The sequence below is a fragment of the Ixodes scapularis genome, unplaced genomic scaffold (genome assembly GCF_016920785.2).
Source record: "Ixodes scapularis isolate PalLabHiFi unplaced genomic scaffold, ASM1692078v2 PGA_scaffold1__304_contigs__length_218370807, whole genome shotgun sequence".
Lineage (NCBI taxonomy): Eukaryota > Metazoa > Arthropoda > Arachnida > Ixodida > Ixodidae > Ixodes > Ixodes scapularis.
In genome coordinates, this window is record NW_024609846.1 from 71,716,720 (window position 1) to 71,729,317 (window position 12,598).

Below are 12,598 nucleotides of genomic sequence, written 5' to 3' on the forward strand. Positions count from 1 at the left end.
GATATACGTTCTATAGATTTATTAGCTCTCTGTAAGTCAGACATCGTAATAGCGTTCCCGACGTCTATTTGTGCAAGAGGTCACGTATAAGGGTTACTTTGAATTGCCTCTGGTTGAAGTCCAAGTCGTCGATGCTGACATGTACTTTTATGAATAGAGGCCCACATTAGCTTGGAAAACGCCTAAAGTTATAGCGCATTGCCTCATCGGACGCAACATGAGCAGCGCGAAGAGGAATGAGACAGCAGCACACCACTAAAGTCCCCCTTCCCCTCCCACCCTTATGGCGTGTTGTCATGCGCCTCGCCGTTCTCCAAGAAATGCACGTGCGTCTACTTTTCCGCACAACACGCGGAGAGCCAATGACCGCAACTTACGGAGGCAGCTCAGCGAATGACGATACCGAAACATGTTCAGATAAAAAAAAAAACGCAGTCTGTATTGCTACATTAAGCAATGGAAGCGTGACGTCTTGCGTTGCTTAATATCACAACTCAGTCTGAGTTTTTAGGTCTAAAGATATGTTTCGGCTTCGTCAACCTCTGAGATGCCTCCGTAAGTTGCAGTGATTCACTCTCCGAGTGTTGTACGCCAAAGTAGACACACGGGCTTTTTACAACGGAGCTGTTAACCCTCTGTTTCATAATGTCCACTACAGTGGACAAAGTTATTTAGTTTTTATCTAAAGTTCCAGGCCGCATAATACCCGTATGCATGGTGCCCACTCCAGTAGACATCTGTTTTTTGATTGCTACTCATAAATGGCGCCAACATTCCACTGGTGTTGACATATTCAGCATTCAAGATAGCAACTTCCACAAATTTCATGTAAGGCAGGCGCATCCTCGCAAAAGCATCGGAAACTGTTGAAAAGAACTTATTACTCCTCTGTTAAACGTCTTCATGCCTTCGAGGAAGTCTTGAGGTGTAATCTGCATAAATTTGAGCGAACATTAAGTCTTCACTGCTCGGTAAGTGATCTATATGTGGCTTGTCCACTCTGGTGGACACCATGAACACCTGCATTACGGGGTCATGTGCTATGCACAACTCGTTTTTGTTCAGCAGCGCTTTAATTATACTGGAATGGCCCAATTTTCTGTTCTAATAAATACGGCGCCATAATTCTACATATTCCAAAATAAAAAAAAACTATATTTCGTTTTTTTCGTTTTGTTTTTGTTTTAGGTTCAAATGATCTGCTACCAAATTGCCTTAGAGTGAAGCAGACATCAACGCTTTATTGGATATTGCACTATCTTACTCAAAAATTAATGTCCTAGTTAAAGAGGGTCTGCAGGCCCTCTTTAACTAGGACATTAATTTTGTCCTAGTTAAAGGCTAAAATATCATCATCACGTCCTTACGGCATGCGGTAAGGACGTGATGATGATATTTTAGAGAACGAGGATGATGACATTGATTATATCATCGAGAATGATCAAGGCAGGTGTGATGATATCTCGGATGATGCCAGCCAAAGTGATGACAGTGATGAAGAGAATCTCCACACGGAAACCCAAGCTCCGCCACCAAGAAAAGACGTCGAGTTCAAGAAGAAAGTCAAAGTTATGTTCCTGGGGCGACAGCGATCTTACGCCCTCAGTGCATGTGGTCCACTGTAATTGCCGTTTTGTAATTAATGAACTACATTCCTGAAAGCTAGGAAAAAAATATCCTAGGTCTCCAACTCAATACCAATAACTGCAAAAACGCGAAATTTTATGATTTTCATCGACGTTTTTGAAGTATGCAATGAATGGTTAAGGGCTAGGTTCCCCAGGATCATGTCCGGTACGAAACAAATGTCGGAAAAAAACTCTGGACAGCTACCGCCATCTATGAGCGACGGCGGCAACCAGACAACCGGTTTCCCGCCCTCGCTCGTAGATGACGGCATCCTTTCCAGCCTTTCCACCCTGGTTTTCACCGGAGTGGAAATTTTCTGAATTTCTCTAGGCGTCGTCCCAGATGTCGTCTACCTAGAAGTCGTCCTTGAGGTCGTCGTTGAGGTCGTCCTTGATGTCGTCCTCAAGGTTGTCCTTGAGGTCGTTTTATAGATTCGCCTAGAGATCGTCCTTGAGGTCGTCCTAGATATTCTCAAAGTCGTCCTAGAAGTCGTCCTTGAGTTCGTTCTAAATGTTGTTCTTGGGGTCGTCCTAGATGTCGTCCCTGAGGTCGTTCTAGACGTTTTCCTTGAGGTCGTCCTAAACGTCGTCCCTGCGGTCGTCCTATAAGTCGTACTTGAGGTCGTCCTAGACATCGTCCTTGAAGTCTTCGTAGACGTCGTCCTTGAGGTCGTCCAAGAAATCATCCTTGAGGACGTCCAATCTTAGTACAGCTTCGCTGGTCTTCCTTCTTCACAGGGCGGAAAGGCTGAAAGTTTTTTTTAGTGTGCGGTGCTCGCACTCATCTGGCACATAGCATATAAAGGTTAGCCGGGTTTAAACAAAGATGTCGAGTGTAGCTTGGCTCCACCGCCTTCCGCGAAGGCCGTACGCCATCTTTTGTTCGGCTGGGCTTTACTCGCTCCTTTCATCCGTTTAGATGGAAATATTAGCAGCGTCGAAAGACAAGTATAAAGGAACAGGGAAGCCAAGCCCTGTTCGCTTTTTGTACTTGTTCATTAGTATTGGTGCTTATAACCTTTCAAGACATCAAAATCACACCACCAATTCCAGTTCTTGTACGCGCCTTAACTGGTTACATCCGCGAAGCACCTCGCGTAAATAGTAAGCACGCAACGTTCTTTAGCAACTTCAAAAAAAGAAAATTGTCTTCATATAAGTGACGAAAAAATATTGAAATATATTTCTTCTTGCAATTTTCATTACTCTTTATTCTTCATTGCGTTTTTTTTTAGAGATAGCATGCTCCATTTTAAAGGGCACCATACCTGCAAGATGAATAATTTTTCTCTAGCGTTCCTAGTTTTCGTAGAGAACATTGGTAGTTGAGACGTCGAAGTTCGCCTAACATCACAGCCATCATAGGTCACAATTCATACCCTGAAAGGAAAACCAACACTGTAAACGAAACAATCCTAGAACACATTTACACAACGTTACCTATTGTATCAATTGCATGGACACCGAAGCTGAGATGCTAACTTGTGCTGCAATCAAAATTGAGCTCTTAATTAAATTGATAACGGGAAACACCACTCGCCGACGCAGACACCGATAGTAGTTCAAAATCCCACTCAGCTTGTTGTGTATCTAAGTTTTGACAAGCCAATTCAATTTATCGTTTGCCTATTAATATTTTACGGTTACGGTTCATTCCGAATGAATATACTGGCTTTGTGTTGGTTACAGTTGCTGATAAATGTTTACTCCTAAACAGTCTTAGCTTCTGGTTACGGGTATAATTTCAGTCCTTTGCATCTTGCTAGTGCGTAACACCTAGACCTGAATACCTGCTTCAGGCCAGTGTTGTTGGCTTTATCGAAGAAAAGAAACGAAATTCGTTACTCGTTACTTGAAAATAAAGGAACGCGTTACCGTTACCGTTGCCGATAAAAAGTAAGGCAGGTTACTTTTTCGTTTCTTCTTATTTATTACAAACTACATGATTTACTCTCTTGAAGGTACAGGTATGCATAAGCACAATATTAAAAAAAAAGAAAAAAAAACATTATGTTTATGCAGAAACTGAACTTAACTTTATCTTTTCTACGGTTTCATCTGAATACTCACAAAAAAAGCAAAAAACAAAAACTAAAAAGTTCTCAGGGCTTTCCGATTTAAAAAGAGAAAAACGAAATCTGAAATGAAATTTCTTTAAGTCTTGGGAAGAAGATATTACAGTAACGTAAATACGTTACCCGTTACTTTTAAGAAGTAACTAAAAACGTTACCCGCTACTGTTATGAAAAATGTTAGGAGTACGTCATTGTGTTAGCGGAAAAAGTAAAGCGTTACCTGTAACGCCGTTACTTGTAACGCGTTACCGCCAACACTGCCTCCAGCCTGTCGCTGAACACGAAATTCCGTCCTCGTGTGTTTCTATTTTAGTGCACGTAGTGATTTTTAAGGGAAACCACTAATCCCCATAATTATCCCTTCCGTCCGTCGGTCCGTTCTTCCGAGGATTTCCCCTTCAATTTAACGAGGAAATAGAGTCACCTAAACACCAATGTAATTTTCCCTAGGTTTACCGAGAAACTTGATGTCAGGTGACCTATACATCAATTACGCTTTCGCACTCAGTTTAGCGGTAGAATTGTCGTCACGTAGCCCGTGAAACAATTTAGCTTCCTCGCTGAATTTAAAGGGCAAGTTTATAAAAATACAGGTTCCATTTCAATCTCGATACGACTGGTCAATATCTCATAAAGCAATTGAACGGATCGCTCCCAGAATGCTGCATTCTATGAACAATGAGACTTTGAATACATAGGTCGATTTGCGTTCACAGTTCCAAGCAACTTATAATTAGCTAGGGAAGGTCGGACAGCAGACATGCGCGTTCAAACGTCCAAACGCTCCTACAACGCTTTGGAAGGGATTTGCAAACATGGCAATGTGCCAGCGAATTACGGTATTTCGTAAACGTAACCTATGCCATGACCGGCTGGCGCTTTGTTAGATTTGGCCATTGGATATTTGGTCGTGCATGTTGGCGGCCGAACATGACCCTCGGTAATTATCACACGTTCCATGGGAACGAAAAAAAAACAATAACAAAAGCTGCGCATGAGTTTATCGATGGGCTGGAAGCAGTAGTACACGTGTTTTTCTCACACACTATAGCCAGCTTAAGCAGGGCGTGACATGTGCCGTGCACCTCATTATCGCTCCATGGCCATTGAGATTGCGTCATCAGCCGATAAGAAAATCGGGGAACCAATCATAAACCAAGAAGCGAAGTCGTAATAATCCACGCCCTGCGCGTTTATGATCCTGTGAGTGACTCTACCCAAAAGCGATTGTGGTACGGCGTAAAAAAAAGTCAAATCCAATTATGCAAGTGCTCTTCGGTCCAGAGGAAACATGCCGATATTTGGTCACAATCCACCTACCTCTCACTTGCAGGTAAGTGCAGCTAAATGATAAAGTTTAAATCACACTGTTATGCACCTCGTAGAAGCCGACAAAAATCATGTCGCAAATTCATAGCCGCGTCTTGGAAAGTAAAATGGACGGCGGGGCGGACAGCATCGAGCTTGTCCCGTTTAGGTGCGTCAAGAAATCTAGAATAACCGGGCGCCAGCAACAGTAAAAATATAGGCGACGGCCGGGAATGGAACCCGGGCCTCCCGAGTGGCAGGGCAGTATTCTAGCACTGAACCACAAACGAAGCAAACAAATTTGCTTCGTTTTCCTTTTTGCAAAAGATGACCAATGAGCTGGCAGCCGTATATGTGCAGCTATAAAGATAGCCGTATAATATTGGTGCATATGAATATTGGCGCATTTGCATACTACATCCAGCACAATACAATGTAGAAACAATAGCGTTCGGCATTATTCAGTAAATAGGCTTTTTTCTTTCAAAATACAAGAATTCTCAGAAATACGCAACCTCAGAGACCAAGCTTGGTTCAAATGAAGAGTACGTGCTTAGAGCACGTCACGTTGCATAAATTTGGAGGTAGCACTTTCTTTTTAAATTTAAAATTATGCCGAATCATACTTCAATCTAAATCGTAATATTGAACTTCAACTAAATCCAGGGAATTCATAAACGAGATAAATAAACACATACGTTTAATAAAGTTGTGCCAATAGCATTGAACCTATTGAGTTATTGTTACGTTGGAGTGTCCTGGAAGTATAAAACATTTCTCTCTCACTCTTTTATGTTTTAAGCTATAATGTAGCTAGATGTGCCTGCCTGTTACAGGCACACAAGCGTTATATCTCTCTCCTTGCGAAAGATACTTTCCGACTAAATTAACCAAAACTATTGATGTAAACTACTGTTCCGCAAGTGATTTTACATGGAAAGATAGGTTGAAGCGAAAAAAACTTTTGGTGAAACTTACCAAACTTTGGTAAGTTTGGTAAGTAAGGTAAGGTAAGGCAAAAAAAAAATATTGGGAAAAAGAAATTGCGTCGGCCGGGAATCGAACCCGGGCCACCCGCGTGGCAGGCGAGTATTCTACCACTGAACCACCGACGCTACATACGTCGTAAATCTGCGACCAATCGCACAGCCAGACGTTACTCCTTTTACGAGGTGATTTCGTTTTAGATCAAAACAGGTTTGGGCTCCGTTTTCCGTCCGGCACGCTTTCTTACAACCAGGTCGAGATGTTCTCGTTATGATGTGGAGGTGAAAACGATAGAAAACATTATTCCGCTTGAAGACAGGTTCATAGGAAGAACAGACACAACCGAGCGCCAACTTTCAACTGATTTAGCGCAATCATGTTTTCTAACGTACCATACCAACTTGCCCAACAATCCACACTGGTGAAAACGATCGGAGATGTGCCTGGACTCTTCAACGCGGTAAGAATTAGCACGATTATTATGTTTTTGAGGAGAAAACCGTCAAATCCTTTGCATACCCAAATGAAAGAAAAAGTATTTATAACTGGTTGCAGGTGTACTAGGCTCTGCGAAATCTGAGGAAGGACAAAGCTTGATCGTTTTCACTTCCCTTCTTTTTGCACTAAGCGCGCAAATGGTCCAAAACGGTTTATCTTCGCTTTGATTAGAAGTAGGCTTCTCTCATAAAAGAACCGTTCATTTTGCATTTTCTACTCTCGAATATTTCATTTATATCTTCGCAAAGTCAATGACTTACTAAACCCCCAAATTAGCCGCAGACTAACGCGGCGGCATATTGCTACAGGAAATGATATGAGTTATTAAAGGTGGACTAAACATTCTAATACCATAAGCCAAAACACAGTCAAAGACTGTATAATCAATGGCGGCATAAAAACGGCAGGTTCGGCAAGTCCCAAACATCTGCTTATCTCTCCGTGGCCAGTGACGTTGAAGCATTAGCCGACGCCGAAAGACGAATCACAAAGGTGAAAGCCAGATCACCTTAAGTGCACTCCAAAAAAAGTATGTGCGTCTACTTTCACGCACAACACTCGGAGAGACACCAGCGCAACTTACGGAGGCAGCTCAGCGAATGACGATGCCGAATCATATGTTTAAACCAAAGAGCGCAGTCCGACTTGTGACATTCAGCAATGCAAGCGTGACATTTTGCATTGCTTAATGTCACAACTCAGACTGCGTTTTTTGGTCTAAACATATGTTTCGGCAGCGTCATTGGCTGAGCTGCATCTGTAATTTGCGCTGATTGGCTCTCCGAGTGTTGTGCGTGAAAGTAGACGCACAGACATTTTTTAGAGTGTAACGCGGACGGATGGGCTTTGGCGAATCGGAACGCTGGCTGCTGTGGGTTTACGAATACAGGAGTGCATCAGGCCCAAGTCAGCGCGCTTTTTGATAGGCACCTCGGCACTAAAAAACCCTAACATGCTCGAGATAGGCAAAAAAATATATGCGTCGGCCGGGAATCGAACCCGGGCCACCCGCGTGGCAGGCGAGTATTCTACCACTGAACCACCGACGCGGTATTCGTAACGAATCCGCGACCCAGTGCAGCGCCAAAGGTTACTCCGTTTTCAAGGTGATCTTGTTGTGAGATTCGAACAGGTTTTCTCCGTTTCCCTTTCGCCACGGTTGCCTACGATCTAATTGCTCTGCTTTCGTTATGACAAGGTGGTGGAGATGGTTTTGAAAAATGATGGGAGTTTTGAGCGCTGTGACAATGAGCGCGGTCATAGGGTTTATGAATAAGGGCAGGCAGATGCCTTTCCATGATCAAGTAAAAAATGCTAATTATAATTGGTCATAGCGGGAGTTCCCTTCTCAAAAACTGATAGAGACCGAAAAATTACCTTTCCCGTTTGCCTACCATTGCATATTTTCGGCAACAAGAGCACAAATCGGCCACGACGCTTTTCCTTCACTTTGACGACGAGCAGGCTAGACTAAAATATAGTTACTCATTCCTAATTCTTGTGTCTATATTTATCTTTGATATCTTCACGAAGCAAGTTCATTACCAAAGCTCAAATTTGTTGTAAGTCAACGAAACGTCATATTGCGCAAAAAAACAAAACAAAACGTGTTGTGACTTTTTTATGTGGTCTATACTTCGTTTTAGATAATGTCAAAGCGCTGTAGAAAACAAGTCACTGACAGGTTAAGAAAGTAGGCGTTAAGCAATCCGAACGCCTAAGAACGAGCAAAGAGTCGTGAAGCCTGAACATGTTACCCATGTGTTTCTAAGCTGCCAGTAGCTGTTGTAAAAAGCATACAGGCATTCACTGCTCACTGGGCTCGATATGCCTAGCCGATGACACATAAAGATGACGGTCTAGGTGACTTCCGATTTTAACTTTGCTTTGTAGACCTGATCTCGTCTCATCGGCTGCGCTCCGACTAAAGATGGAACGATCCAAGTTTAGAATACATTTAGGCAATTTTATTCCTTGCTCCTATAAAACATAGAACTACATCTAATATTATTCCAGAATAAAAAAACAGGTAGGCATTTTCAAGCAGAAAACACGGGCAACAATACATGCCAATAAAGATGAAGATTAAGTATTACATGCTGTATGCTATGAAATACAGCAAAAGGCTTAATTTTTCCGATTACGTAATTTTTGTGAAATTCGAAGTTGATAAATATTGAGACAATCGATTGTGAAAATGTATCATCATACGCTAACGATTTTAATTTATGCTCCAACCACACTCTAAGAAAATCTTATGCGTCTACCTTCCCGCACATTACTTGGCAAGCAAATCACCGCAATTTGCGGAGGCAGCTCAGCGAATGAAGATGCCCAAACATTTGTTTAGGCCAAAAACAAAGTCTGAGTTGTGACACCAAGCAACGAAGAATGCCACGATTGCATTGCCTAATGTCTCAACTCTCACAGCGTTTTTTTTATCTAAAAATATGTTTTGGCATCGTCATTCACTGAGCTGCCTCCGTGAGTTCGGTGATTGGCTATCCGAGTGTCGTGCGGGAGAGTAAACACACGGGCTTTTTGTTTAGAGAGCTACCGCGGAACTTGAATTCCGGAGACACCAAAAAAAGTTTTGACCTTCGACGGTTTCGTATTCGTTATTTCGTTCAATCAATACTGTTCACTCATCTAGACAATTTAGGCTAAGTTCTACCTTCTATTTACATTCCAACATTTAAAATTCCAAACCAAATTCTCTCCCGCTTAGAATTATACCCCGTTTCTAGAAAAAAATGTTAACGAAATTATTTGATATGCGCCCAGGAACTGTGTCTATAATGATCGTGTGCATATAAAAAGAAGGCATAATTCACGAAATTTCATCACTAATTCAAGTAAATGAAACGGCACACAGTAATTGGGTAACAACTATACGTCGGCATTTTCTAGGTTTTATCTTGAACTCGCTTTCCGCTACTTTGTGCTTGCTCAAGCACGTTATAAGTTAGCATATACCGCACTTCCTACAGCCAAATCTCTAGATTTAGCAAGGTCTGGTAGCCGGATATCGGGATCTCAATCCTCATTCGTTTCAATCCTGACCCGATACTAGGTTGTATTGGCTCAGGTATTGACCAGAGCCCAGCACGATACTAGGTTCGGTTTCAGGGTTTTGGGCTTCATCTAGCCTTCAGATGTCTACATCGTGGAACACTAGGAGGCTTAATTTTTCAAGACACCAATTCAATTCTGAGAAATAAAATACAAGCAATTGCTCGCGCGTCACGGTGTGCACATGTTGCTACAGGACGGTGCCAAACAATCGATCGTGGTGCTTCTCTAGCTACCCTTCGTAACGAGAAAGTTGGGTCAATGCGATAAACATTAAGATCATGGTTGTGTTAAATACTATCAGCATTACACCCTTCTTACACTGTTAAATAAAGGTGTAACGAGAGACACGCAACACCTTTTATCAAAATTGACCTTCCTGTAGGGTCTACGAAGGGTGTATGAAAGGTGTTAGAGACATTTGCATCATAGTTGCACCTTGAATGTTAAAAAAATCCCGTATAAAGGGTGTAATGAACCTATTAACTTAAACATTACTTCTTCACGATTATGGATGTGAAAACCTTTAGGGTGTACCACAGTGAACAGTGTTTATTCATGGTTTCTCTATCAACACGTTGAGAAACTATTTCAGTGATTGTTTTGTCGTCTACGTGTTTTCTTTACATAAATAGTCTACTGTGAACTTATTAATTACCTTCGCCATAGTAGGTGTTCTGCCTTATTTGTTGGTACATATATCAACAAGACAACACATTTCAAACACTGTACCCTCACCGTTTCAACTGGAGTGGTTAGGTTCAACAGCACAATTTTATTAATAACTTTCAATCATTAATACTGCAGTCGTTGAGATTTAAGAAGCCCCCTGACATCCTATCTGAAGATATTATTATTCATTAAAAAAGGCGTAATTATAATTACGGCTTTTTTACGGTATTTGGAAAGAGGATCAGTTTCATTATAAAAGATCATCAGGTGTTCATCTAAAGTTCGTGCCTGGTCGCTCAGATCTGTCTAAGGATAAAACAAATGACGGAGCTAAATTGTGTGTTTGGGATATTAGGTTGATGAGACAGGCGACAGCACTGCCGTCCGTCTCGTCTTTTTTTTTTTTTTGTCCTTGTCTTTTCGCGCTGTTTGAAACCATGATGAAATAATAAAGGCGAAGGAGAAATGAAGCTATTGCTAATGCCTTTCCTGAAACTGTCGGCACACCCCGGTACAATTCTCGCCTGCCTTCCTCACCTATTTTCTTTTGTCCTACGCTTAATTTTCTTGGGCCAGTTTATTTCTTTGTAATTTTTGCGGTATAAATCGGCGCAACGACGAACATGGGTACACCAACGCACATGCTGTGCTCGGTGAAATTATAACGGTGGATTCGCAACATATTCTGCGGTGAAAGCAATCTTTGTAAACTCAAAAATCAAATATCAGTTCTGGTTTGTAAACCACGTGAGGGTTACCGCTTAAAACTGAGAGTGCAAATTGAAAACAGTTCAGCTGCTGGTCCTATTGCGAAAACTTTAAGGCTCCAGAAGAATATTTTCCAGGGGATTATGCAACCAGTTTTATTGGCTACAGCGCGAGCATTACAGCTAAAATCTGTACGCATTGCAGATTCCTATAGACTTGTATTCAAGGGATTCACGTACACGGCGTGTAACAGAAATCTTCAGCACGTACCGTGCTAATGCGTGATATCACTGAAGTGGTGAACTATTGGTATGAGGAAAGCGTTAAAATAACACCACCTTCCCGCGTCCACACAACGTGATGATCATTTTGATACCCACCTGGCTCAAGCGATCTTTCAGGCTAAAGTTACATGTAAGGTAATAAGAAAATTCTTCGCCTCGAGCCACACCCGTATTCTAATTTATCGAAGTCCGTAGTTCTTGGGATTTAAGTTCACATGTCTATTTGATAAAACTGCTAGAAGTAATCGGTTTAAAAAAGAAAAAAAAAATTATTTCACCTCGATGGTTTTGCTTACTTTGTATTTTACACGGGTTCATTCTTGACATCTTGTTGGCAACAGAAAATAAAGTTTCAGTGAAACCTCTATGGTCCCTAAATGACTTCCTTTACTATTTTTCTGGCCTTAGCCCATGCAGCATTTGCTAAGTTGACTTAACATGTAATGCAAACATATTTAATACGTTCCTTTTTATCAGTCCAACAATCATGTTATAGTAATGTTTATTTGTTTGTGCAGATGTAATAAATAAATAATATGATCTCTCATTCGTAATTGAAAACCTAATGTGCACGTACCGTATAGACAAAGTATTTAGATATATTCAATATCCCCAAGAAAATATTGCTAAAATGTATTTTATTAAAATTCACTATCACATCGTATTGCATTACATTGGGCATTGAATTGAAGATTCGTGTATAATATTTACGCGGCACTGCCTTGCACTGCATTCAAATAATTATCAAGTTAAAACACTCTTCATTTTATTTATTCGCGACTCCAGCAAAATGGACACCACCAAGCGGGAAAACCGGGAACTAGCCGGACCAGGTCGCTCCGCGCCCTTCCGCATCTCTGGTGGCTTTCGGGGACACGTGTTGTCGGCGCGGTGGCGAACAATGTAATTTGACGAAGGTCCGAAAGTTTGCATGAGTGTTCATTAGTGTGATGAAGCCTCAGTAGGTTGTTTCCTTCCATCACGTGTTTGAAAGCCCGCTTTTTCTACAACACATGGTCGCGTGCTTTCGATTTCCTGGATGGGGAGGAATCATGGAAAAACGTTTCGATTTCTTGTTTGTCTCGAATCCCATTCAAAGTGACGACTACTTCGTAACTGATAAGTGGTTTCTTTATAAGGATGTAGAACAGTGGACTGAGGACGAAAGACGAGTTGTTTCACTGGAGAGAACACTAATGTTGCAGTCAAGTGAATGGGAAGGTTCGACAGCTGCTTTTTTTTCAGTTTGGTTGTGTTTGATTAGCTTCAAGTGTGAGCCACCCACGCCGGTCGGTGCGTTGGCTATTTATCTTGGCTGCTTTTCGCCGAAAAAGCCTCTGAACCACACTGAAGGATTTGGGCTGAT

General features: G+C 41.7%; 2 non-coding genes across 2 annotated transcripts; both read right to left on the bottom strand.

Moving 5' to 3' along the window:
* Positions 1-6,055: 6,055 nt before the first annotated feature.
* Trnag-gcc lies at positions 6,056-6,126 on the bottom strand. The gene has a single exon. It is a non-coding gene; the product is annotated as a tRNA-Gly (tRNA).
* A 1,348-nt stretch (positions 6,127-7,474) lies between these two features.
* Positions 7,475-7,545, bottom strand: Trnag-gcc. The gene has a single exon. It is a non-coding gene; the product is annotated as a tRNA-Gly (tRNA).
* Positions 7,546-12,598: the final 5,053 nt, after the last annotated feature.